We start from the raw sequence: 13,543 nt of genomic DNA, 5'->3' as shown, positions 1-13,543 counted from the left end.
AGTTCCTGAATACGGAATTTGGCTTTTTCTCTTACACTCTACATTCGGTTATAAGAACTGGACCAACAACTACGTTGAAATATTTCATGCATGCATATCGTATTGTTTAGTATTTTTCTGAATAGAACCACATGTATTTCACGCTATGTCATTATCATGTGGAAAGAGAAACCTTAAATATTTAACATAATTTACTTGTTCCACAATAACTATTCTTCTTACTGGCCAATTTCCTTCAATTCATTTGACTTTGTTTAATCGACTTTCCCTAAGTTAAGATTTTCAACTCTTTTATTTTACACTGGCTACGGTAGAAGAGACGTCTCCTGTTGACATGAATATGTGCAAACTGAAAGACTGCTTATTTTTATTTTTGCGTCGCACTGATACTCTATCTTCAATAGTAATAATTGCTGGAGAACAGAACAGGTCTAGGGGTCGTCCACCGTAATTTCTGCAGATAAGAGCTGTTACAACCTGTTACGATACGAGAAACCTTCTGTTGCCAATTATCATTTGTCATCAACCTTAAGTTGCTATTTCCCAGGCGAGCTTTTTTGCCTGGCAGGTGTGCCCTCCTCGAGAAGCGCAAGTGCCTTTGTAGCCGTAATTCCATGAGAATACGACGAAAAGCTTAATACTTCACGAGATTAAATTAGGCCGCATTAGATGGTTAAAGCCTGTTTCTAAAATAGAGCCGAAGTGGGCACCCTGTATGCAGTTAAGGTTTGAATCAATTTAATTCATGACTTAATAGTAATGAAAAGCCAACAATTTTGTATTCTCAATAGAAATACGTAACAAAGATTTTTAATCTCACAATTTGGTTTGCTGGTAGTGACATGCGAGACTAGAAGAGTAGGTGCTGGGCATCTAAGTATACGAGGAATATCGAAAAAGGCTTTTCCGAAAGACATATGCATGTTTCCGGGGCTACTGCTGTAAGTATGCTTTAAATCCTGTACGTTGACGGGACAGGATGTATTTTGATGTAGTGGCCAATTTAGCGAAAATTATGTTGCTCTTGCCTGTTCAAACACATGTGTGTGTAGATGTGAATGTAAGTATGTGCATTTGACTGGACGTGTGGGTTCATGTGTATGTGTGCGTGCGCTTCATAATATTCAAGGATGGAAGTTCTCAGAAACTAAATTCACACGTCGTAGAACTTTTACATTGCTATTGTCTGCCTCAAGCAAAAATTAGCTTTAATAAATGCAGCATGTACCCTCATTTGGCGACTGGTGGGAATATATAATGCACCCAGGACCATTGCTGAAAAGGATCGTTTTCGTGGTCCAGGTGTTACGATGTGGGAGACACAATGTTGCAAGGGCATACTGACCTCAAAATCTTTGAAACGGTACACTCGCCGTTCAACGTTAAGGTGTAACTGTGCTTGACCCAGACGCAACTGTCCGTGGGAGTCATTCCATTCACACATGTGTTCACACTGTCGCATCTCCTACCGTGTGGGCAAAGCTACAGCCGCACGGCGACTAGCCCAAGGTGCATAGCTGTGAACGCACCTTTATTGTGACAGTGTATTCGTCTCCTACGTACTCCTTGTCATCCCTTTGCGGGTCTGAGTTCATTTTTATCGATGATAACATCGAACACAGAACATGGAGGAGCACTAGGGACGAGAGGATATTCGGTGAATGGATTGGCCTGCCCATTCCTGTGACGTAAGTCCCATTGAGCATATGTGGAACGCGTAGAGGAGATGCACTGCAGCTCGTCCGTATGCTCCAACGACCATCAGCAGTTGTCATCCGCGCTGGCGGAGGAATGAAACGCCCTGCCACAACAGTTCCTTACCAAGTTCGTGCCTAGCGTGGCAGTACGCTGCAAAGCATGCATTGACGTGTGTGGTATCCAGACAGCCTTTCAAGAAACACGTCCCGCCTGCCTTAATGTCCAGAGTCAATCATACATCGTGGTGACTTCATTGTAATTATTGTTTTTGAATAAAAGTGTTTTTTCTGTTCGTCTCATTACGTCTTTTTTTTCTTTTTTTCAGGTGAATGTGAAACATGGACGATAAACAGTTTAGAAAAGGAGAGAAAAGAAGCTGTTCAAATGTGATGCTGCAGAAGAATGCTGAAGATCAGATGGGTAGATCACGTAACTAAGGAGGAGGTACTGAATATAATTGGGGAGAAGAGGAATTTGTGGCACAACTTGACTAGAAGAAGGGGTCGGTTGGTAGGACACATTCTGAGGCATGAAGGGATATACCAATTTAGTACTGGAGGCAAGCGTGGAGAGTAAAAATCGTAGATAGAGACCAAGGGATGAATACACTAAGCAGATTCAGAAGGATGTAAAATGGTTCAAATGGCTCTGAGGACTATGGGACTTAACTGCTGTGGCCATCAGTCCCATAGAACTTAGAACTACTTAAACCTAACTAACCTAAGGACATCACACACATCCACGCCTGAGGCAGGATTCGAACCTGCGACCGTAGTGTTCGCACGGTTCCACACTGTAGCGCCTAGAACCGTTCGGCCACTCCGGCCGGCCAAAAGGATGTAGGTTGCAACAGTTACTCGGAGATGAAGAGGCTTGCACAGGGTAGAGTAGTATGGAGACCTGTACCAAACCAGTCTTTCGACTGAAGATCACAACAACAACAAATGGTTCAAATGGCTCTGAGCACTATGCGACTTCTGAGGTCATCAGTCGTCTAGAACTTAGAACTATTTAAACCTAACTAACCGAAGGACATCACACACATCCATGCCCGAGGCAGGATTCGAAACTGCGACCGTAGCGGTCGCTCGGCTGCAGACTGTAGCGCCTATAACCGCACGGCCACTCCGGCTGGCCAACAACAACAACCTCCTGTAGAAATCTTTAGCTATTCTATCCATGTACTGTCCAAGTTCCATCGAACTACGTTCCTTGGCACTGGCACATCATGCGAAATTTACTTTCGTCCTTAAGTTTTGCACACCGTTTCTTTAGTGTGGGTCGCACTATATACAGGGCATCCCTGGAGGAATGGTCCCCCCCCCCCCCCCCCCCCCCCGTATCTGAGTGATCTGCGCGACAAAACGTCAATTCTAAGGGGCCGGATTCGAATCCCGGTTGGTTCGGAGATTTTCTCCACTCAGGGACTGGGTGTTGTGTTGTCCGAGTCATCATTATTTCATCCCCATCGACGCGCAAGTCGCAGAAGTGGCGTCAAATCGAAAGACTTGCACCTGGCGAACGGTCTGCCCGACGGGAGGCCCTAGTCACACGACATTTACATTTTTTAGGAGGAATGGTCAATAGTCACGGATACGACGGGAACGATCATTCGAAGCAAAAAAGTCCAGTAAACGTGAGTTCTAAAATGCGTACCTTAAGAGCTACGATCGCTTCTTCATTTTCGGTACAGTGAAAAAGTCTCGTCTACTGCAAGCTCTTTTTGCTTTCCGTATTTTCAGATGTTATGGACCAAAACAAAGAAAAACTCCCCAGTAAACGTGGGCTCTGAAGTGCATATCTTAAGAGCTATGAGCACTTGTTCATCTTCGCAACTGTGAAATAGATATCTTCTACTGAACAACAGCACATAGTTCTTAAGCTACGGACTTTAGAGCCTACGCTTAGTAAGCTTTTTTACTTCGATCTGTCGCTCCTGTCATACTCCTGACTATTGGCCAGTCCTTCTGAGGCACCCTGTGCGGCACCACTGTCTCGATTTTTCAAGAGAAAAGACGAGTTAAAGGCTTTAGTTCCGCTTCTCCTCCAGCTTAGCACTTCCTTACGAAGCTTTTTTCAGCGAAAAGTGTCTTCCATCCATTCGCTGGCCTCAAGTGCGAACCAATCGAAAGTACCGCTGCAGCTATCGATAGCCGGGGCATCAGAGGGACAATTACCGCCGGGATTGAGAGGCTGGCCGCGATAAAACACGGCATTACGCGGGCCGCCGACGTGCGAGTTCGCACGGCTACGAAAACGGCGCCCTGTGGCGCCGGCTCCGGCCTACGCGGCGCTAAAGCACCTGCTTTACTGCCCGCGCGCCGCTTTATATTTTATAGACAACAGATATAAAAACGCGCCCGAATAAAAACGACGTGCCGCATCTGTCTGCGCGGACGCGTACGAAGTGCCACGCTGGCGAGGAGAGAGGGCCTCGGCCGATAACGATCTCGCCGGGCAGCAGCGGCTGCGGCAGCGGCAGCGGCAGTTGGCCTACCCGTTTCTCGTCCCTGCTGCCTGTCCGTTCGTCTGCTCCTCTTCTCCCGGGGAGGCTCGTGCCGACCGCCCGCTGGCCGTCCTCCGTCTCTATTAATTAGCTACCCGCACTCGCCGCGCTCAGCAGCGCAGCGTGGACAAAGCGGGAAGTATGTTTTAATAACGACGTAATGACACGGTCGTTCGGCGCGTTAGGCCCCGTAAACGGTGGGCGGCAGCCGGGGAAGAAGTCCCGCCGAGCCAATCGTTAATCATTGATCTGCGCTTCGACAGGGGATTAATTCGTCCCCTATTGTTAGCCGGCGCAGATATTGGGCTGTGCTACCACATCACCTCTCACGCCCGCGTCGTTAGCGTTCGGTTCTGCAGAAATTACTCAAAATAGCGGGTGGTTATAACTGACGTACAGATACTTACAGATCTCAAGTGCAGGCTGTAATTATCGTATGACAGCTAAGCGTGGTAGATACTCTAACGCGTTCACGCGCAACCGATTTACGCGAGGGGGGGGGGAGAGGCAGGGGGGGGGGGGGAATAGTTCCAATTTTGAAACTTCATGGCGGATAAAATGTAAATGTCGTGTGACTAGGGCCTCCCGTCGGATAGACCGTTCGCTGGGTGCAAGTCTTTCGATATGACGCCACTTCGGCGACTTGCACGTCGATGCGGATGAAATGATGATGATTAGGAGAACACAACACCCAGTCCCTGAGCGGAGAAAATCTCCCACCCAAACGGAAATCGAACCCGGGTCCTTAGGATTGACAGTATGTTGCGCTGACCACTCAGTCACTGGGGGCGGACATTCCTGGCAGACTAAAATTGTGTGTCGGACCGAGACTCGAACTCCGGACCTTTGCCTGTCGCAGGCAAGTGCTCTACCATCTGAGCTAACCAAGCACGACTCACGACCCGTCCTCGCAGCTTTAATTCCGCCAGAAGCCTCGTCTACTACCTTCCCAACTTCACACAAACCCTCCTGCGAACCTTACAGAACTAGAAGAAAAGACATCGTGGAGACATGGCTTTGCCTGGAGGATGTTTCCAGAATGAAATTTTCACTGTGCAGCGGAGTGTGCGCTGACATGAAACTTCCTGGCATATTAAAAGCTGTGAGGACTGGTCGTGAGTCGTATTGGGTAGCTGACATTGTAGTGCTCTTGCCCGAGAAAGGCAAAGGTCTCGAGTTGTCTCAGTCCGGCATACAGTTTTTTATCTGCCAGGGAGTTTCATAACAGCGCACACTGCGCTGCAGAGTGAAAATTTCATTCAGTTCCAGTTTTGGCCACCAGGTGCAAATCTGGCGCTATGGATGGAAGGAAGACATACAGAAATGTTTCCATATATAACAGATTAAGAACGGGACGTGGGCAGAAGAGGCAAAACAAGTGAGAAAAGCCTAATGTTGATTTTATTATCAACCATCGCTTACACGATTTGTTCAATATGAGTCACGGAGACATCGACGAAATGCTGCATCCGTGAAACGACGAGTTCAACATTTGCTCGCATCAGTTCCGGTGCAATCTGAGGAACTTTTAACTGTCTACTGGTCTTCAGATCACATAAAGACCGAACGTATCCCTGATAATAGCGTTCTTTTGGATATCCGCAGAGCCAAAAGTCACATGGATTCAGATGAGGTGATTTTCAGGCTGTGTATCTGGAAAACCGGAAATAGTACGTCCGTGGAATGTTGCATTAAGCAGATCTTCCACTGGGCGAGCGACATGTAGCTCCCTCTAGGACCAAGGGGGCTATTCCCTGATGCCTTTTGACAAGATAATGGCTTAGTCCGCCTTTTATTGTGCTACTTTTAACTTTCCTCACTAGTTTCATTATTTCTGTCTGAATACGACTTTCTTGATTTTTTTGATAATCACCCAGTCTTGCTTCCAAAGGGGTTTTCTAGAATTTGATTCCATGTTTCGTTTCTTAAGGTTTCTGTTAATTGTTCCATACAACCGGCTGAATTTACTAAGCTCTATTTCTGAATGTATGCTGAGGAATGAAATAAATAGGAAGTTCAGGGAAGCTAAGACGAAATGGCTGCAGGAAAAATGTGAAGACATCGAAAAAGATATGATTGAAGGAATTTCTAAAATCATTGGGGGAAGTGGCAACAAAACGACTATTCACGTTGGTGTGTAGAATATATGAGTCTGGCGACATACCATCTGACTTTCGGAAAAGCATCATCCACACAATTCCGAAGACGGCAAGAGCTGACAAGTGCGAGAATTATCGCACAATCAGCTTAACAGCTCATGCATCGAAGTTGCTTACAAGAATAATATACAGAGGAATGGAAAAGAAAATTGAGAATGCGCTAGGTGACGATCAGTTTGGCTTTAGGAAAAGTAAAGGGACGAGAGAGGCAATTCTGACGTTACGGCTAATAATGGAAGCAAGGCTAAAGAAAAATCAAGACACTTTCATAGGATTTGTCGACCTGGAAAAAGCGTTCGACAATATAAAATGGTGCAAGCTGTTCGAGATTCTGAAAAAAGTAGGGGTAAGCTATAGGGAGAGACGGGTCATATACAATATGTACAACAACCTAGAGGGAATAATAAGAGTGGACAATCAAGAACGAAGTGCTCGTATTAAGAAAGGTGTAAGACAAGGCTGTAGCCTTTCGCCCCTACTCTTCATTCTGTACATCGAGGAAGCAATGATGGAAATAAAAGAAAGGTTCAGGAGTGGAATTAAAATACAAGGTGAAAAGATATCAATGATACGATTCGCTGATGACATTGCTATCCTGAGTGACAGTGAAGAAGAATTAAATGATCTGCTGAACGGAATGAACAGTCTAATGAGTAAACAGTATGGTTTGAGAGTAAATCGGAGAAAGACGAAGGTAATGAGAAGTAGTAGAAATGAGAACAGCGAGAAACTTAACATCAGGATTGATGGTCACGAAGTCAATGAAGTTAGGTAATTCTGCTACCTAGGCAGTAAAATAACCAATGATGGACGTAGCAAGGAGGACATCAAAAGCAGACTCGCTATGGCAAAAAAGGCATTTCTGGCCAAGAGAAGTCTACTAATATCAAATACCGGTCTTAATTTGAGGAAGAAATTTCTGAGGATGTACGTCTGGAGTACAGCATTGTATGGTAGTGAAACATGGACTGTGGGAAAACCGGAACAGAAGAGAATCGAAGCATTTGAGATGTGGTGCTATAGACGAATGTTGAAAATTAGGTGGACTGATAAGGAAAGGAGTGAGGAGGTTCTACGCAGAATCGGAGAGGAAAGGAATATGTGGAAAACACTGATAAGGAGAAGGGACAGGATGATAGGACATCTGCTAAGACATGAGGGAATGACTTCCATGGTACTAGAGGGAACTGTAGAGGGCAAAAACTGTAGAGGAAGACAGTGATTGGAATACGTCAAGCAAATAATTGAGGACGTAGGTTGCAAGTGCTACTCTGAGATGAAGAGGTTAGCACAGGAAAGGAATTCGTGGCGGGCCGCATCAAACCAGTCAGTAGACTGATGACCAAAAAAAAAAAAAAAAAAAAAAAAATGCTGTAACCATATATCACTTCACATAGTTTACTCGTTCTGCGACTACTGTGGTTCGAATGATTTTTTTCCCCTTAGAAGTAACTCTCTTAGTTTTCTCTGTTAGTATCTCCAAGTCAAATTTCTCACTTATTTGTTTCACTAAGTAAATTTCTTTCTGGAGATCATTTTCTTTATCTATAAGGATCACTGCATCGTCAGCATAAAGTAAGTTATTTAAAACAGTTCTCCGTCTAGGAATATATATTTCTGAAATTCTGTTTCCTATACAAGCAAGTGTTTCAAGTATGTACATGTTGAACAAAGTTGTGGAGATGCAGTAGCTTTCTCACATTCCTTATTTAGTTGGTATCTCATTAGTCATTTTTCCTATGAACTCAGTGAATTGCTTGTCGTGACAAAGAAACTCTCCGCAGCAAAAAATTTCCAAAATTATACAGATGTCATACATTAAATAAAAACGCTGCAGCGATGCATTGTATTGTCAACACAAAGGATCAGATTTGTTATCGACCCGGTTCAATCGTTTGGTCATCCTCTTTTTGATGAAATCTGTGATTTTTCGATTGTATCTAATATTTGGAACATTTATAATGTAGTACAAACGAGGCACTGAAATCAAGATGACGAAGAATGTTAGGTAGTATCTATGAATGTTGTTCATGCTTTAGTCTTATAAGGCCAGCGTCACAAAAAAATTATCGCTGTCAGAAACGATTACAAATTGGTAAATAACTATGGAAAACGTAATGGCCGAAAGATACGCAGCAGTATAAAAAATCATCTTCGACGTATCAGTAAAAGTGAAATCTAAATTGCGAATAAATGTAAAGGGAGGTATAACAGAAAAAGTTGAAGCTTGGTAATCAATACATGTAAAGAGTTTGGAGGAAGATGCATTATTTTAGCCAAACTGGATTAAAACCAGGCAATAGTCATCTATAGCCTGCCTTGGAAGCCAAAACCTGATAAACAAGATTAAGTGGTAATGCAGAATATTCACTGCTATACGTGAAGAAGCAAGTTCACGAGGAGACTGGGAGACACTAGAGAGTGTTCGCCTGTTGAATAAGCTACTGCGGCACGACTGCTCTTAGAACCTATTAGTGTTCCCTGAATCCGTCACAGCAGCAGCAAGAGGTTCTCCTGGTTTCGAGGTTCGCTCCTCGCCACTTACGGCAGCGGCTGCAGAGAGTCAGTCAATTTGTCGCCACTGGCGCAGTCGGGTGTTTTTGTGCCACCATTCCTCCGCCCGCTTTTGATTTCCACGGAACGAGGTAGGGCGCCGCGACTTCTTATTTGTCACCGCAGACCGCAGGGGTGGGCTTCGCGTCTGCTTCAAGAGAAACCACCAACGTCGTCTTCCTTCCCTGCAGCCGCGCCGGTACGCTTGCTTACTGCGATAGCGACTGCCGGTCCTAACTTTCTGCTGGTGAGAGTGCTTCTGGGAGCAGCTTGTTTCACTTGCGTTCTCGGCCTCGGAGCGTTATGACCTGTCACGTGTGAGTTACATGTGAGGAGTGAAATGAATGTAGAATGGCTTGACTTCTGTTTGCACTCGTTAGGAATCGAAAGAAAAGAGGAAAGAAATATGGAAGGAAAGTAGAAAAGAACGTATAGCTCAACATCCTTTTGCCAACGAATTCAGAAGAGAAGGAGTTCAAATTTAGCTTTTGTAACACGAGAGTAAAAAACGTGATTTGATTTTGTTGGAAATTCGTTTTCCTTTTTTCTGAATTTTGCTTTTTTGAAATATAGAGTACAGTTTTATATACTATGAATAATGTGTTTGGTTTACAAGAAAATGGTCATATGTGCGTTTTTATCAAACGTGATAACTAATTCTACATTAGTTGATGATGTAGACCCCAACAAAGAGTAACCTCCCTATGAAATAGAAAATAGTCTTGGAAGCAAACAGACTGTACTCAGCAGAGCAAGAAGAAGATTTCGAAACTTTGTCATTGAACGTTTCATGCTGCTCAAACAGTTGGCGAGTGAAGTATCGGCAGATGTAGATAGATGAGAGTAGAAAGAGAGAAAACGTAAGCTGGTCATGAATGAAGAGTAGCGGCTGAGTGACGTTAGTATTAGGCAGAGCAACATTTAAGGAATTCTGCTACCTTCGAAGCAAAGCAACCCTGGACAGACGAAGCAAGGAGGACATAAAAAGCAGACTACCTCAAACAAACAGGGCATTCGTGACCAAGAGAAGTCTACTGGTATCAAATATTGCCCTTAATTTGAGGACGAAGTTACCGCAAATGTACGTTGGAACACACTATTGCATGGTAGACTGTACAAAAACTGAAAAAGAAGAGATATGAAAAATTTGAGATGTACAGAAGGATGTTAAAAATTAAGTGGACTAATGTAAAGAGCGAGGAGGTTCTCTGCAGAACCAGTGAAGAAAGGATAGTGCGGAAAACTCTGACAGTAAGAATGGTTCAAGTGGCTCTGAGCATTATGGGACATAACATCTGAGGTCATCAGTCCCCTAGAACTTAGAACTACTTAAGCCTAACTAACCTAAGGACATCACACACATCCATGCCCAAGGCAGGATTCGAACCTGCGACCGTAGCGGTCGCGCGGTTCCAGACTGAGGCGCCTCGAACCACTTGACCACAGCGGCCAGCGACAGTAAGAAGGCATTGGAGGATAGGACATGTGGTAAGTATCAGAGGACAACTTCCATGGTACTGAGGGGGGTGCTGTAGAGTGTAAAAACTACGGCAGAAGAAAGAGATTGGAATGCATCCAACAGTTAATTGAGTAAAAAGGCGGCAAATGCTATTCTGAGATGAATTTTGCAGAAGGGAGTAATCCGTGGGAGACCATTCCAAACCACTCAGTAGGCTGTTGAAAAAAAAGTCACAATAGGAGTTAGTTTAACAGAACAGTGAGGAGTAGCAGAGGAATTCAAAAGGGAAGAAGAAATATGGGAAGAGGAAAAGGATGAGGGGGACGAGAAAAGCAAGTGTGTCAACCACAATGGTGATTAAAGTATAGTAGCCACTATACCGATTGACCACACTGAGTAATGGGAAGCGAAGGTGATGGGAAGAAATGAAAAATTCGGACAGCAATAGTGCTTCAGAAACAATTCCCATTGATAGAGACAGAGATGAAAGAAGATATGATTGAAGAAGCAAAAGAACTAGATGAAAAAAAATGTTGGAGTTGTAATGATGACTGAGGAAGATAGGAGGATGATGATGATGATGATGAGAAGGAGGAGGAGGAGATGATTGAGGAGGTGAAGGAGGAGGTGGAGGGGGGATGGTGGTGGAGGAGGAGGTGAAGATGATAGTGGTGAATATGAAAGAAGAGGAGATTAAAGAGGTGGAAATGAAAGAGTCGGAGATGAAGGTGAAGATAATGTAAGAGAAGATCGAAATAGTGAACACGAAAGAGGTGAATATGAAAGAGCTGAAGATGGAGGATGTGGACATGGTGGAGGTGAAAATGGAAGGGAGGAGGTGAAGAACTGAAAACGTCGAAGAGGAAGAAAAAGAAGACGCCACGCTGGGCGCTGGACTATGTCAGACTCGACGCCACAGCTGGCAAAGTGATGCCCGGACGTAAGCCGGGCGTTCGCGGGTGGGCTGGTCTGGCTAGCACTCGACCCCCTGCCGCTGCTATCACCACCAGCCGCGTTACAGCCGGCCAGCATTAAACTGCGCGCGTTGCTGCCTGAAAAATGCACGAAATGCGCTCGTAAAGCCTCGGCGCCAACTGTGAGTCCCCCTTTGACGCAAAGTGATCATTAATTTATGACCGCTCCATTCTCATTCAGAGGGCGCGATCCTTTTCTCCTCCGGCCGTTACGCTCTTTTCTTTTCCCTTTGTTTACGGCCCTGCGACGGCTCGATGATGCGGCCATAAACTTCTCCTCCTTGACGTGTCAGCACATGTGAGTGCGTTCTCCTTTCCACAAATCACTTGTCTCCCGGAGAGACGGCCCTGTTCCCTCGACTCTTTATTTCCCGCTCACCGCGCGCTTGTAAAATACCCGCAGTCCTCTTCGCACGTTATTTATTTCCTCGCACTAGGACAACGTTACGCCAGACTACCTTCCACAGAAATGGTTAAGGCATAAGAAAAATTGTTTGCTTGGGCATGTTAGTACTACAGGTCTTCACCATTTGGATGATTTACAACAACTTGATCGAAGCAGCCACACATAGTTGAGGAAGGACAGGTCACCCATGCCTTCAGAATTACCTCAAACTAAGTGAATATACTGCAATCGATATCGCACTGGTTACTAACTCAGCTGCTACAAAATGCTTGTTCTAAACATTTTCATCTTTGTATACTACTATACCAAAAGCCTCAGTAACTAGTCTTATACATTCTAATAGTAGTCTGCTTCTGCAGTTTTTCTCTTCTACTGCAGGCAGCTTTTTCTTATGAAACGTAAAACAGTGGCTTACAGGTATTGCTCATTAAGGACATCAAGCTACATGCAATATTCATAGATGACCATCAGTTCCAATATTCAATTTAGACATATGTACTGTAAAACAACTCTAAAGCCAACAACTCAGCGCATCCATGGTTTGGGATAGAAGGTGAGCTGGGAATGGGGGGGATGACAAACTGCGACTTTGCATGCCCGCCCCCCTCGCCGCTACCTGTCCCCCCTCCCACCCACATCTACACACCGACGTCTCACCATTTTTAGTTTAATCTAGTTGGCTTGTAATATCGCTTTATTTTCGATGAATTATTCTGATACAATTCTACCCTTGAATGACGTTTACAAATTTTCTATCTTCATACTCGCAGAATCCATGCGCAAAATAGTTTCATACAATAGCTATGCCATGAGCGCATAATTATTCTTTGTAGTACTCTCTCTGGTGGTTGTTAGAAAAAAGAAGGCTTCCGAGATTGTCTTCGTGCCGATTAGTCTGAACTTGGTTTGAAGAATTGTAATCTGATTATTGAGATTTATGACAGAAGATAACTGAGACGAAATTGTACGATTAAAAGGGATATATATATATATATATATATATATATATATATATATATATATATATATATATATATATATATTGCACCTTTATACAAAAGGTGTGTATTTGACAATTGAGAATTAATGATATTCATCGATATATTGCGTAGTTGTTAATCAGAAGGGAACTTCCGAAAGACTGGATATGAACCTGCATTTAATAATCCAAGAGCTCCATTACTTCTTCGGAAGGTTAAACTTCATCAAAGCCAAATATCCGCTTGATCTGAGGTTTCCCGACTGATTATACAACGCTCCCAAAAATTACGAGGCATTTTATTTGTACAGATTGGCAGACTGCCGCAAAGCACGAGCCTCCAGAGAAGAAGAATCATGGCCTGATTCCATTCTAACAAGTAAAATTTCTGAATCATTTTGAGTGACTGAGCTATGACTGTGTTTGCTATCATGAATGATTGATTGCTCGAACGAATTGAGAACTACATTGATAGGAGGAAAAATTACAGGCTGTTTTACCTGTTTATCGAGATTAATCTTCTTTGGGTTGTAGCCTTTTTATTGAGATCAGCACGACATTACAAGAAAGTCGAAGGCACACAGTTCATTACTCTTCCTCGTATATTATTGAATTCAAAGTATGTAACAACACACAATCCAAAGTCGCATTTCTTGCAAAAATAGCGTCACTCCGAGTCCATTGTTTCACTGTCGATTATTGCAAAACTTCAACAAACTAAAAATAATACTACTTACGCTTTTGTTACATTGGATCACTTGGCATAATGAGAGTGGTTGAATACAGTACCTGAAAATCCGTTAGAGAAC

The 13,543-nt window shown here is 43.9% G+C and overlaps 1 protein-coding gene across 1 annotated transcript in view; it reads right to left on the bottom strand.

Moving 5' to 3' along the window:
- The window catches only part of LOC126235342 (T-box protein H15-like), a 424,161-nt gene that overhangs the window by 140,935 nt on the left and 269,683 nt on the right, over positions 1-13,543 (bottom strand). The window lies entirely within an intron of this gene.

The sequence above is a fragment of the Schistocerca nitens genome, chromosome 2 (assembly GCF_023898315.1).
Source record: "Schistocerca nitens isolate TAMUIC-IGC-003100 chromosome 2, iqSchNite1.1, whole genome shotgun sequence".
NCBI lineage: Eukaryota > Metazoa > Arthropoda > Insecta > Orthoptera > Acrididae > Schistocerca > Schistocerca nitens.
Note: the sequence above shows the minus strand (reverse complement) of the source record. Positions and strands in the feature narration are given on the sequence as shown.